Raw genomic sequence first — 13,865 nt, 5'->3', positions numbered from 1 at the left:
CTGTTTTCTCCCAGACCAAGGTCTCTGTACCTCTCTGCCAACAGAGAAAAGGGTTCATTCATTCATCAAATGTTTGTTGAGCATCTACTGTGACTCAGGCAATATCCTAGATCAAGGATTGTCAAACTTTTTTCCATAAAGGACCAGAGAGCAAACATTTTAGGTTTCCTGGGTCATACGGTCAGTCACTGTGATTCAACTCTGCTGTTGTAGTATAAGATTGTGAAAGCAGCCATAGACAATATGTCAATGAATGAGCATGGTTGTGTTCCAATAAAGTGTCACTTGCGAAAGCAGGCTGTGGGCTGGGTTTGGGCCAAAAGTTCTACCCCTGCTCTAGGCACTAGAGTTATAATAGCAAAAAAATAAAATAAAATAAAAACACAAAAATGCCTGCCTTTGTGGTTCTTCCATTCCAGAATGGGGAAGTAATTGTATTTCTGGCTCATTTATCATGTAAAAATTGTCATAGGATCTTGGAGTTGCTGAGCACCTAGAGGTGATCTGTTCAGCATTTTCCTTCCAGGGCAGCTTTCCACTCAGAACTCTCTTGGCTAGTGAGGGTTCATTTTGTGTGCCCGGATCTAGTGTCACCTCACCTTCCAGGGGACCCATCCTTGTCACATAGTCCTTGCTTATCTGTCTTCCTGACAATTTAACTCATATCCTACTCTGTTTGGGCAGAGGGCCCCACATTTTAGCACATCATAATCACTTTTGGGGCTTGAAACACTTTGATGGGCTCCACTCTCGAGATTCTGATTCAATAGGTCTGGAGTGAGGCCCAAGATTTTCCATTTCTGACAAATTCCCAGGTAATTCCAATGCTGCTGGTTCCTGGACCACACTTTGAGAACCAGTGTTCTGTAGCAGCAACAAGTGAGCCTAACAACTCCTCTTTCAGTTTTTTCGGATATTTGATCATCGGTCCTGCCTAAGTCTTCTTCCGGCAAACCTCCAAGGCCCTTTGACTTCTCTGCCTATGATAAGTAACTTAGAAATAACAAGCTCTGCCACCACCAGTTGGGTTGAATACCTGGGATACAATGCTGGTAGCCACCAAGGTCACTGCAATTATACACAAACAATGAAAAACAGTGAAACCATGTCTCAGGGACAAAGGGGTAAGAACCAGTGCAATGCTGAGACTGTGGAAAAGAACATTGTGACAGCTGTCAGCAAAAGCATTTCAGTTCCCCTTCTGCATGTGACTTTGGGCCAGTCATTTCCCCTCCCTGCCTGTCAGCTTTCTCATCTGCAACGTGAAAGTAGTCTGAGGTCTTTCTAGCAGTGGGAATGCTGATATTCTTTAGTAGGTGGGGAAATCTAATAGACATCTCCAGTACCTCCCTCCTGGGGATATCTTAGGGGAACACTTACCCAGGTTGCTCTCCATTGCCAGCAGTATGCAAGATCTGCCTATATATCAACTGTACATTCAGTTCTGTTTTCTCCCATGAGTTGCTTTGCACTCACTGAGTTTGTGTTCAAGCCTGATGTATTATCATCACTGGCTTATGTCAATTAAGCTCCTTTCCTTTGTTCTAGATCTATGAGCAGAATGTTGTTTTGGGACCTCAGATCAGCATTTTGTAAACCCACAGTGGTAATCTCCTGTTCCTGCCTTTTGGCCCTGTGAAGTAATTCTGTTGGCTTCCAGGACTTTTGCAGGGCCTAACAGTTCGGAAGCTCCAGGACCATCTAAGGTGACTTAAGACTCTTCTTCCATCCTGAGGTTCAAATCTCAGCCACAAAGCAAGAGATCTATGGTTCCTGGCACCTGGCTTCTGGAAAGTTGAACTGTCATCTACCTCATTGTCTGATCATGCAGCTCAGTAGCCCTTCAGTTTAACAACTACAAAACGAATATCATGGAGGGCTCTCGGCAAGGTTTCTTTAGCCCAGGAAAATGTAACATTCAAATTCTGGGCAATATTATCATGTGAGTTCAGTTTCCTTCCTGTGAAAAGCTTCCCACAACAATTCCCATAAGGAGAATTAATCTGGCATAAGGAGTTTGGGCAAAGAAGGCTGCTAGGTGGGTCAGCCATCCAGCCATCCTCAAAAGTTGTGTAGCAGGAATCTGGTGAGCAACTGAGTTAGTGGCTGCTGGTAGGAAGTTCTGAGGGCATTGGAAAATAAACCTGGTGAGGGAGGAGAAAGTACTGCTTAGACCAGCAGCAACTTTGATATGCTTGGTTCATGTAACAGTTACTTATTCTTTCTAAGCCACCTATAATTATTTCCAGAAGAGGCAATCAATCTCAGTAAAGTATTCAGATTCTGGAGTCAGACCACCACGGGTTTTTAATCTTGGCCCTGTGCTTTTCTCACTGTGTGTCCTTGGTCAGGTTTCTTAATCTCTTGAAGCCTTTGTTTTTTCTCTTTGTAAATGAGGAAGATAATACCTACCTTTCCAGAACTGAGGGTTACGGGAGATGATATACATGACAGTGTTCAACCTATAGATGTTAATACTATCACAACCTAGTTCTGGAATATTAGCCCAATTGCTTAATTTGCAATAAGCCTTCAATAAATGTCTTGTGATTAAGTTAGATACTATGGGTAGACATCCCAATTATTGTTTACAAAATATGTGGTAAGAAGTAAAGAATGTATTTGTTGGAGTTCTTCATTCAACAAACCCTTTTATCTCTGAGTAATCTACAGTGCTTTTAGAAGTTTAGAGACCAAGAACAGTGTGAAGTTTAGAATTCCATAAAGAACATTCATACAGAAGGAATCTCAGATGTTGTATACTGAGTCTAACCCACAGCCTACCCAAGGTCATGCAGCAGATTACTGGCAGAGCAGGGAATAGGTACCATCTGACTGGAATTGCTCCAGTGCATGTGTTTTCTCTGTTGCTTTACAGGCCACTTTTGGGCCACGTCATTAAAACCACTCAGGCTAATGGTGCCAAAGCCACAGTGACCTTCATGCTTCAGAGGCCAGGGCCAGAACAGACACAGGAGGGAGCTGGGGGTAGGGTGGGGAGTAGCTCAAGGAAGTGGAGAGGCAGTTCTGCAGGCCTTTCTCAACTCAACCCCCTGCTCCCCACACCTTATCTTTGGCCCATCCTCCTTCCACCGCACCTGTTCATAAGTACAGATATTTGAAGACCTCAGCCTCCTTACTCATTCAATCCGTGTGTCATCTGCTTTCCCTTCATGGGAGAACAACTGCCAGAAAAACACTGTAAGGGCAGCCATAAAACTTTCATTGACTCTACTATTTTTGCATCTTTGGTGTTAAAACTTTTGACTCTATCCTGATCAGCTCTCCCTCTCCCTGTCTCAGGTGGTTGCCTTCCCTGGAAGTCCAACTGTTCCCAAAGATTCGCTGCAGCAACATTTGCTAGTTCCCTTGTAACCTCCCAACACTCCCCCAGTGCCACTCAGGCATTCCCACTGGCCTCAGGTTTCAATCATGAGGTACAACTGGGTTTTGATTTGGAGACCTGGAGGCTTTGGGTTCTATAATGGGCCATAATTTTTTTCTCTCTATTTATACCACAATTTATTTTCTTCCCTCAACTCTCTTTTTCAATAAAACTAGGTCCTTGAGGGCAAGAACATAGGCTTGTTCTCTTTGTGACCTGCAACTGCCTCCTTGCCTGGAGCAGTGCCTGTCATGTAGCAAGTGTCAGTACATGGGTGAATAAACCCCGGAATGCTTCTCTCTTCTAAGACTTCATTCTTTTGCTAGGGCTTCCCTGGATGGGCTTGGAAAGAGAAGCAAGGAAGGCTCAGAAATAGACTGTTCAATGTAAGGGTGCTACAATACAGGGGGTTTTTTGGTGCTGGAATCAATTATTCCTGAAAGGTTGCTAGTGGGGAAGCAGCTCTCTTTAGTCAATACCAAGCTTTGCAAGTAGTTCCTTTTTTTTTTTTGAGACAGAATCTCTCTGTGTTGTCCCGGTTGGAGTGTAGTGGCATGATCTCGGTTCACTGCAAACTCTGCCTCCCAGGTTCAAGTGATTCTCCTACCTCAGCCTCCAAAGTAGCTGGGATTACAGGTGCCCACCACCATGCCTGGCTAATTTCTGTATTTTTAATAGACACAGGGTTTCACCATGTTGGCCAAGCTGGTCTCTAACTCCTGACCTCAAGTGATCTGCCTGCCTCAGCCTCCCAAAATGCTGGGATTACAGGCGTGAGCCACTGCGCCCAGCCAAGTAGTTCGTTTTATGTAGGAATACTAGTGTCAGTCATCAAAGGGTTTAAGAAAGTGTTCTTTTCATAATTTTTCAGATAATATATTTTTTTCCTCTGATCCATCTATCTAACATTTATTGAAAGCCTTTTACGTAAGAAGCACCATGCTGACAGTTTAAACCACAAAGATGAGTGAAGCACAGACCTGCACTAAGGATCACTTACAGCTGTCACCTTCCTAATACATCAATTCAAAGACAATGGAGTGTAAGGAAAGATAAGTGTGCAGAGTATTATGGGGACGCTGCAGTGGTCACTAGACTAGCTTGGCAGTACTGGATGGGAGTAAGGCCTTAAATAACAGAGAGAGTGGAGAAAGAACACTGAAAGCAGAGGAGCCAAACAGCAAGAGCAAAGGCCTGGGAAGAGGGCCATGGTGGCAGGTGCATAGGAACTGCCAGCTCATCAGCGCTGCCAGGGCATGAAGTAAGAGGCAGGCGGTGGCCAGAAGAGACAGAGAGGTATACAGGGGATATCTTGGAGAGCCTGATCAGCTACTAGAAAACAAAATGCATTTGTTTATTTGTATTTTAAAATACAATCAATATAGGTATACTCCCCCCAAACAAATTTTAAAATGAAAAATTTCAACTAGAAACCTATTAATATAAAATGAATCTAAAATTCTCTCTCTTTGACCACCTCCCTGTCCCCAGTTCTTTTTTCACAAAGGAAATAAAAACAACTTCTAAGTCATCTTTGCAGGAAAGAAAAATGCATATACTAGAATATTTGAATATTTACATGCATATATTTTTTATTTACACTAATGATCATGTACAATGTTTATTATTCTGCACTTTGATATTTTAGGTGTTTTCTTTTTACCTTATGTATTAGAAGTCTTCTTATCAATAATAACCTTGAATGTAAATGAATTATGTTTTCCATTTAGAAGCTAGAGACTGGCTGAATGGATAAAACAACAAGACCCAAATATATGCTACCTCCAAGAAACTCACTTCACCTGTAAAAACACTCAACTGAAAGTGAAAGGCTGGAAAAAGATATCCCATGCAAATGGAAACCAAAAGTAAGCAGGAATAGCTATACTTATATTACACAAAATAGACTTCAAGTTAATAGCTGTATGAAAAGACAAAGAAGAACATTATATATAATAATGAGACCAATTTAGCAAAAGAATATACAAATTATAAATACATATGCACCCAACAGTGAAGTACCCAGATACATAAAGCAAATATTAGATCTAAAGAAAGAGATAGACCCCCATTACAATAATAGTTGGGGACGTCAACACCCCACTGTCAGCATTGGACATACCATCTAGACAGAAAATCAACAAAGAAACATCAGATTCAATCCACACCATAGACCAAATGGACCTAACAGACATTTCCAGAACATTTCACCCAACAGCTGCAGAATACACATTAATTTCATCAGTACATGGAACACTCTCCAGGGCTGACCATATGGTAATACACAAAACAAGTCTCAAAATTTTTTTAAAAATCAAACTCATATCAAGCATTTCATCTCACCATAATGAAGTAAAATGACATCAGTAACAAGAGGAACACTCGAAAGTACACAAATACATGGAAATTAAACAACATACTCCTGAATAATCCATGGGTGAAGGAAGAATTTAAGTATAAAGTTAAAAAATTCCTTGAAACAAATGAAAATAGAAACACAACATACCAAAATCTACGAAACATAGCAAAAGCAGTATTGAGATAAGTTTATAGCAATAAATTCCTACAGCAAAAAACTAGAAAGATTTCAAATAAACAACCTAAAAACTTCAAGGAACTAGAAAAACAACAACAAGCCAAGCCCAAAATTAGCAGAAAAAAAAGAAATAATAAGGATCTGAACATTAATGAACAAAATTAAGACTAAAAAAAGGACAATAAAACAAAAATGTTTTTTAAATATTAAAAAATAGACAAACCATTAGCTAGACTAATAAAGAAAAAAGAGAGAAGATCCAAATAAATACAATTAGAAACAAAGAGAGACATCACAATGGATACCAAATAAATACAAAGAATCACTAGAGACAAATGTGAACAAATATACACCAGTAAATTTGGAAACCTAGAGGAAATGGATAAATCCCTGGATACATATGCCCTACCAACATTGAACCAGGAAGAAATAGAAAAACTGAATAAATCAATAATAAGTAATGAGATTGAACCAGTAATGAAAAGTCTTCCAATAAAAAAAGTTCAAGATTGGATGAATTCTACTGAACCTGTAAAGAATTAATACTAATTCTTCTCAAGCTATTTCAAAATATTGAAGCAGAGGGAATTCTTACTCTCTCATTCTATGAGGCCAGCATTATTCTGATACCCAAACCAAACAAGGACACAACAAAAAGAGAAAACTACAGCATCCCTGATAAACATAGACACAAAAATTCTCAACAAAATACTATCAAACTAAATCTAACAACACATCAAAAACATAATTCACCATGATTAAGTGGGATTTATCCCAGGAATGCGAGGACTGTTCAACATACACAAATCAGTAAATGTCATACATCACATCAATAAAATGAAGGACAAAAGCAATATAATCATCTCAATAGATGCAGGAAAATCTTTTGATAAAATTCAACCTCCCTTCATGATAAAAACTCTTTTTTCTTTTTCCTTCTTTTTTGAGACAGGGTCTCACTTTGTCACCTAGGCTTGAGCGCAGTGGCATAATCATGGCTCACTGCAGTCTCAACATCCTGGGCTCAAGCAATCCTCCTGCCTCAGCCTTCTGAGCAGCTGAGACTACAGGTGGATGGTACTATGCCTGGCTAATTTTTTTTTATTCTTTATACAGACAAGGTAAAAACTCTTAATAAATTAGGTATAGAAAAAAGTGCCTGAACCTAATAACGGCCACATATGAAAAACTCACAGCTAACATCTTACTGAATGAGGAAAAGCTTTCAGAATTAGAACAAAAAAAGGATGACCACGCTCATCACTATTAATCAACATAGTACTAGAAGCCTTAACCAGAACAATTAGGCAAGAGAGAGAAATAAAGGGCATCCAAATTGGAAAGGAGGAAGTCAAATTGTCTCTCTTTACAGATGACATGATTATATAAAACTAAAGACTCTCAAAAAAACCTCAGAACTGATAAATGAATTTAGTAAAATTGCAGGATACAACATTAATATACAAAAATCACTGGCATTTTTATACATGAACAATGAGCTAGCTCAAAAAGAAATCAAGAAGACAATCTCATTTACGATAGCTCCAAAAATTAAAATACCTACAAATAAATTTAACCAAAGACTTGAAAAATCTCTACAAGGAAAACAATAAAACATGGATGAAAGAAATTTAAGAAGATACAAACAATAGAAAGACATCCCATTCTCATGAATTGAAAGACTTAATATTGTTAAAATGACAATACTACCCAAACAACAGATTCAACACCATCCCTATCAAAATACCAAGGACATTGTTCACAGAAATAGAAAAAAAAATTTTTTTAAAAATTTGCATGGAAACACAAAGGACTCGGAAAGGATAGCTAAAGCAAACCTGGGCTAAAAGAATAAAGCCAGAGGTATCACACTACCAGATCTCAAAATATACTTTAGGTCAGGTGCAGTGGCTCATGCCTGTAATTTCAATACTTTGGGAGGCCAAGGCAGGAGGATCATTTGATCCCAAGAGTTTGAGACCATCCTGGGCAACATAATGTGACCCCGTCTGTATTACAAACAATTTTTAAATTATTTTTTAAAAACAAAACAAAATATACAACAAAGCTGTAGTAACCAGAATAGCATAGTACTGGCACAAAAACAGGTACACATAGACCAATGGAATACAGAGAATCCAGAAATTAATTTACATATATCAAGCAACTGATTTTTGACAAAGGTGCCAAGAACAATCATTGCAGAAAGGACAGTCTCTTCAATAAGCAGTGCTGGGAAAACTGGATATCCACATGCAGAAGGATAAAACTACACCCCCACCTCTCACCCTATACAAAAATCAACTCAAAATAGATCAAAGACCTAAATGTAAGACCTGAAACAGTAAAACTTTTAGAAGGAAACACAGGGGAAGTGCTTCAGGATATTGGTCTGGGAAAATATTTTATGAATAAGACCTCAAAAGCACAAGCAACACAAGGAAAAATAAATGAAATTATACTAAATGAAAAAGCTTCTACACTGCAAAGGAAACAATCAACAGAGTAAAAAGACAACCTACAGAATGTGCGAAAATATATGCAAACTGCTCATCCAACAGGGGATTAACATCCAGAATATGCAAGGAACTCAATCATCTCAACAGCAAAAAAATAAACCATCCAATTGAAAAATGGGTGAAAGATTTGAATAGACATTTCTCAAAAGAAGACATACAATTGGCCAACAAATACATGGAAAATGCTCAACATCATTAATTATCAGGGAAATGCAAATCAAAACCACAATGAGATATCACCTCACCCCAGATGGGATATCTATTAACAAAAAGACAAAAAAATGACAACTGCTGGTGGGGATACAGAGAAAAGGGAACTCCTGTACATTGTTGGTGGGAATGTAAACTAGTACAGCCACCATGGAGAACAGTATGGAGGTTCCCTAAAAAACTACAAATAGAACTGCCACATGATCCAACAATCCCATGAAAGGAAAAAATAAAAGAAAATCCAAATAAAAGAAAATCATGATATTGAATATGTACAATTATTATTTGTCAATCTAAAAAATTTAAAAACAAAGCAACAATAACAAAAGAAGTCTTCTTAAATCAGAATATGCAGATATATGATATTGGTTGCAATAGCTACAGAATTCTCCACAGTATGAGTGTGCAAGATTTATTTAAAATCTCCCCTGTTGCTGGACATTCAGGTTGTTTTTTGTTTTTGTCTATTACCAACATTGCTACAATGAACATTTTGGTTAATTTATTTATAAAACAACTATTTATTGAGCAATTGCTATGTGCCAGGCATAGTTTTAGAACCCTGGAATATAGTGTGACATATATTGACATATATTCTTTTGTGAGGATATTAAGAAACAGAACGAGAATTGCTGCATTTGAGGAAATGTGCATTTCTGGTTTTGATAAATATTTCCAAAATGCTTGCTGAAAGGGCTGCAGAAATCTATATTTTCTTCAAGAGTATATGCAAATGGTTAATTTCCCCATTCTTGCCAACACTGGGTATCATCAAACTTTAAAACTTTTGCCAATCTGATAAGCAAAAAAAAAATGGCTTCTTGTTACTATTTTGACTTGCATAATTATGAGTGAAATTAAGCATCTTTTCTTGCTTGTTGGCCACTTGTATTTCTTTCTTAATAAACTGCATGTTCCTGACAGCTGCACGGTTTTCTATTGAACTGTTGTCTTCCTACAGATTTGTACTTGTTCCCCATAAATTACGGAAACCAGTCAGTCCTTTGTCATATGTATTACAAAGCTCTTTTCCAGGTAATCTTTTGTCTTTTGACTTTGTTTGTGGTAATTTTTGCAATGCTTCTTGGTAGAAATAACGTTCAAGTTGAGTCTTGAAGGGTGAGTGATGATACTAATTATTAACTCTTGCCTAATCCTTCTAAGTGCTGAGTGTGCTTCTAAGTGCTTTAATATGTGATAACTCATTTAATTTTTACAACAACCCTAGGAGGTAAAACTGTTGTCATCCCCACTTTAAGAGGAGGAAACAGAGGCATAGAGGCAGTTAAGTAACTTTTCCAGGACCTCATAGCTGGTGAGGGGCAGAGACAAAAATCAAAACCCTGAAGAGCTATTTGCAAGGTAGTCTGGGAACAGTAGCAAAGGCATGGAGGTGAAAACAACACAAAATATCAGAGGAATTGCAAGGAATTCCCGTGCATTTGGCATAAAGATAGGCTGCTTCATGGGGAAGGAAGGGAGACAAAGTATCGAGGCATCAGGGCAGGTTGTGTCTTGGTAAGAGGCACATTAGTCTTGTCTCCTGAGCTGGGGCATAGATTCCTTGAGCTCAGGGTCCACATCCAGACCCCATATTACATAGCATCCTGTAGAACATATCCCAGCAGATGGGAGAAAATTGAAATATCTGTTGTTGTGTGTGATATAAGGCATTTTATAGGGCTTAGCTCATGACTCAATAATATTTTCTGGGTCCCCTGACTTTATTCATGGATCCCCAAACATGGAGTGGTCAGACCTTTTATACACAGCTCATGCTCTATTCTGGACAAAATGGAGTCTCTGCTTTATGTATCACTGGCAGCAAATGTTTCCTTCAGCTGCTGTCTTCAGTCCCACCATCACAAAGCACATGTCAAGGCTGTCTTCCCTGCTCTTAGTGTGAACTCTGAGAGGATAACATAACCCCAAGTAAACATAGTTATTGAGATAACTCTGCCACCCTAGGTCATGTGATGCTTCCAAAAACAGATATAAATAATTTTGGATTATCTGTTCCCCTACACTTAACATATTGGTGTACTTCCTACACAAAGGTGTAGGAAGCCCTGTGTCATGGGCAAGGGATTCTGGAATGACCAAATGTGCATTCAGTTTCTTTCTTTCTTCTTTTTAAATGTTGAAACAGGAATCACTCAGGCTGCATCCTCTCTCCCTTCTACTCTCCCTGAGATGAGAGAAGAACAATCATCAGTGGCAAATGCAGTTGTAGCGAAGTAATGCCAAGAGCTGGCCTCATGCGCCACAGAGAATGCTGCGTCTCCTCCTCGTGGCTTCTGGGGCTTCTCACGCTGAGGAACTTCTGTAGCCACAAATCATATAAATGATCCCTGAAAGTATAGTCTTTCCATTTCTTACTAATGAAATCATGCTCTGCTCACCTCCAACTTTACAGTGTTTGGTAGCTTTGTCATAGGCTTCTCATTGCTGAGGCAGGAACCATAGGAATATTGGCCTCAGAAGCAGTATGGTGAGGGAAAAAGAGTCTAAGATAAGGGACCTAATATTGCATCATTGCCTAGTGGCAGGGATGGCAGAACACTGTGATTACCCACCCTGTGCCCGTGGCAGACATTGCTAATCAATCATGCACTCTTATCTACTGAACCTGAGGAGCTTCAGACTCCTCAAAATGGTGGCCCTGAGTCACATCTCAGTTAACTGCACTTGGCTCTTGAAACGAAATGTATTTGTTATCCCCAACCTAATTGTTAAAAAGCTGTAGTTTTGGAGTCACACAAATCTGAGCTTAAATTTTGGCTGTGTCATCTGAGCAACTTAGCCTCTCTAAGCTTCTGCTCCCACCATCATCACATCCCTCAGAGAGTGTGTGGGAAGGGCAAATGGGGTAACATGTCTTAAGTTTCTTGAAAAAATGCAAAACCCAGTTCCAGTGTCAAATCCGAGGAGTTATTTAGAATCTCTGGACTGCTCCCAGTTTCCTTCCAGGAAAAATTAGGGTTGTGAAAGTTGTCAAAATCAAAATGGAGTCACTAATGTTAAAAAAAGAAAGAAAGAACCCTGACAAACGGAGCTGGGAAAGGCCATGAAGAAAGAGTTCTCATACATGTATGCCTGATAACAAAAACTGTCACACAAGATTCTGTAAAAACCATGACTTTGCACAAAGGCCATTGCAGCCTTACACAAAAAAGACTTCTGCGAGGACATCTGCCCAGCCACTGCTTGTCCAAGCCTAGACTGGCATCACCCTTGTTATTGATCTTTGGAGCCAAGGATAATTATGTCAAAACAAATATGTAATCCTTCTCTTTCTTTCTTTAAAAATCTGTCTTCCTTTACCTCCCTGAACATGTACATAGTTTACTATGATATGCATATTCCCAATACAATGCTCTATTCCCAGGTAAATGTCTTTTTCTTTTAAAGAGACTCTCTTTGTTTGCTGTTTATGTTAACAGAGAAAAAGATTAGACTGTCTCTGAAGTCTGTCTCTTCCAGCTCATTTGACAGGACTGGGCTGCTTCCCACTCATGCATTCGTTCAATGATTTTGCCTAAGTGCCACTTCAGCTTGGACAGGCACTGTTCTAGGCTTTGGGGCAGGAGCCCCACCTTCTAGGAGCATATATTCTAGCGGGAAGATAGACAATAAACAAATTATCAAATCTGTTTTATGGCACATTACAAGTCAGGCAACATCAGCAGATGGAAGTACCACAGAGAAAAATAAAAGTAGGTGGCTGAAGAGAGGAGCCTGGGCAGATTCCAGGGCTGCTGATTCTGCAGTGAGAAGGAACTAAGTGCCCTGCAGAAAGACTTGAGGCTGGAGGTTAGCTCTTTGTTCTAGCAAAACACTTGGGAATTATGAGAAGATTGCATTGACTGCCACCCCTGTTCCCAGGCTCTCCTTCTGAAAGAAACTTGTGTGGCTGCATCCATACCACAGGCCTATGTGCAGCATTCCTCCCTGGCTGGGCCTGGGGGCCTCACAGTTCATTTCCTGTTCTTTGGGATGGGGTGAGGAGTGGTCTACCTGGCCTCCACCTATGCAGCCAGGGGCTTCCACTCACTGTTGCTCGGTAGCTTCTGGGCTGGGGAAGAGCAGAGTTCTCTGGGTCCACTCCATGGCCCCTTTTATCCTGGCATCTCCAGCATGGGACTGCGGTGGGTGGCATCTTCACCTGGGAGTGGCTAGGGAAAGTCATGACAGCCAGTGTGATGAACAGGCAGCCCCTGGAGGCCCAAACAGGAGGTGGCGAGAGTGGCAAATGGAAACGCCCAAGAGGAGAGGCGAGCAGTGGGCGTAGGTGAAGAGCTAGGTGTAGGTGCATACCTTCATTGTGCAGGGAGGCAGGAGTGTGGCAGAGCTGACTGTTGGCGTGCAGGATTCCTGGAATTAGAAGGCAGCAAAGAAGTCTGTAGACAATCAGATGGAGCATCAGGACAAGAGCACACTGGCATGAACTCCAAGAACACTGGCCTAGGTGTCAGCACACCCTGAGTTGACATCCAGGCCACCTACAATGGCAAGAAATGTCTCATCACTATAATGTTACTATTCAGGCAGGGCCTGCCTGGGTGATGACCAGGATGAAGATGCTCAGACCATCATCTTCCTCCAGGATGAGTGCCACACAAGCACGCCATGAGGCACCTTAGGGACATGGTTGGCATCGACACCATTACAGGGATGTCCAGATCGGAGACATAATGGCAGGTGCTAAGGGCCAGCTCCTGAGCAAGAAAGACCATCTGTTGCTTCTACATGCTGAGGGGTTAAGGCTGCTGGCATCAAGAAGCACTTTCAGAAATTCAAGCCCTGAGAGACCTCCATTCCCTTAATAATGTTTTCCTACCACATGGCTCAATTTATAAATTTATAAAATACATCCGTAGACTGGGATGAACTGCTACTGAGCTGATATTTCTACAGGAATCAAATCTGAAAGTGAGGCAGTGCTGGGCCTTAGAATCTAGCCTGGGCTGGCTCAGAGCAGAATTGGGAAGCAAGGTGTGGTGGGTTGAATATGTCCCCCCAAAATTCATGACCACCCAAAACCGCAAATGTGACCTTATTTGGAAATAGGGTAGTTGCAGATGACATCAGTTAAGATGAGATTATACTAGATTAGAGAGGGACCTAAATCCAATGGTGTCTTTACAAGAAAAGGAGAGGACACATGGGGAAACACACCGGGAAGAAGGCCGCGTGACAATGAAGGCAGAGATTG

The 13,865-nt window shown here is 40.4% G+C and overlaps 1 non-coding gene across 1 annotated transcript; it reads right to left on the bottom strand.

The window, feature by feature from the left end:
- Positions 1-10,801: 10,801 nt before the first annotated feature.
- Positions 10,802-11,017, bottom strand: LOC134734940 (small nucleolar RNA U3). The gene has a single exon (XR_010117813.1). It is a non-coding gene; the product is annotated as a small nucleolar RNA U3 (small nucleolar RNA).
- Between the last annotated feature and the right edge of the window lie 2,848 nt (positions 11,018-13,865).

The sequence above is a fragment of the Symphalangus syndactylus genome, chromosome 12 (assembly GCF_028878055.3).
Source record: "Symphalangus syndactylus isolate Jambi chromosome 12, NHGRI_mSymSyn1-v2.1_pri, whole genome shotgun sequence".
In the NCBI taxonomy this organism is placed as follows: Eukaryota; Metazoa; Chordata; class Mammalia; order Primates; family Hylobatidae; genus Symphalangus; species Symphalangus syndactylus.
Note: the sequence above shows the minus strand (reverse complement) of the source record. Positions and strands in the feature narration are given on the sequence as shown.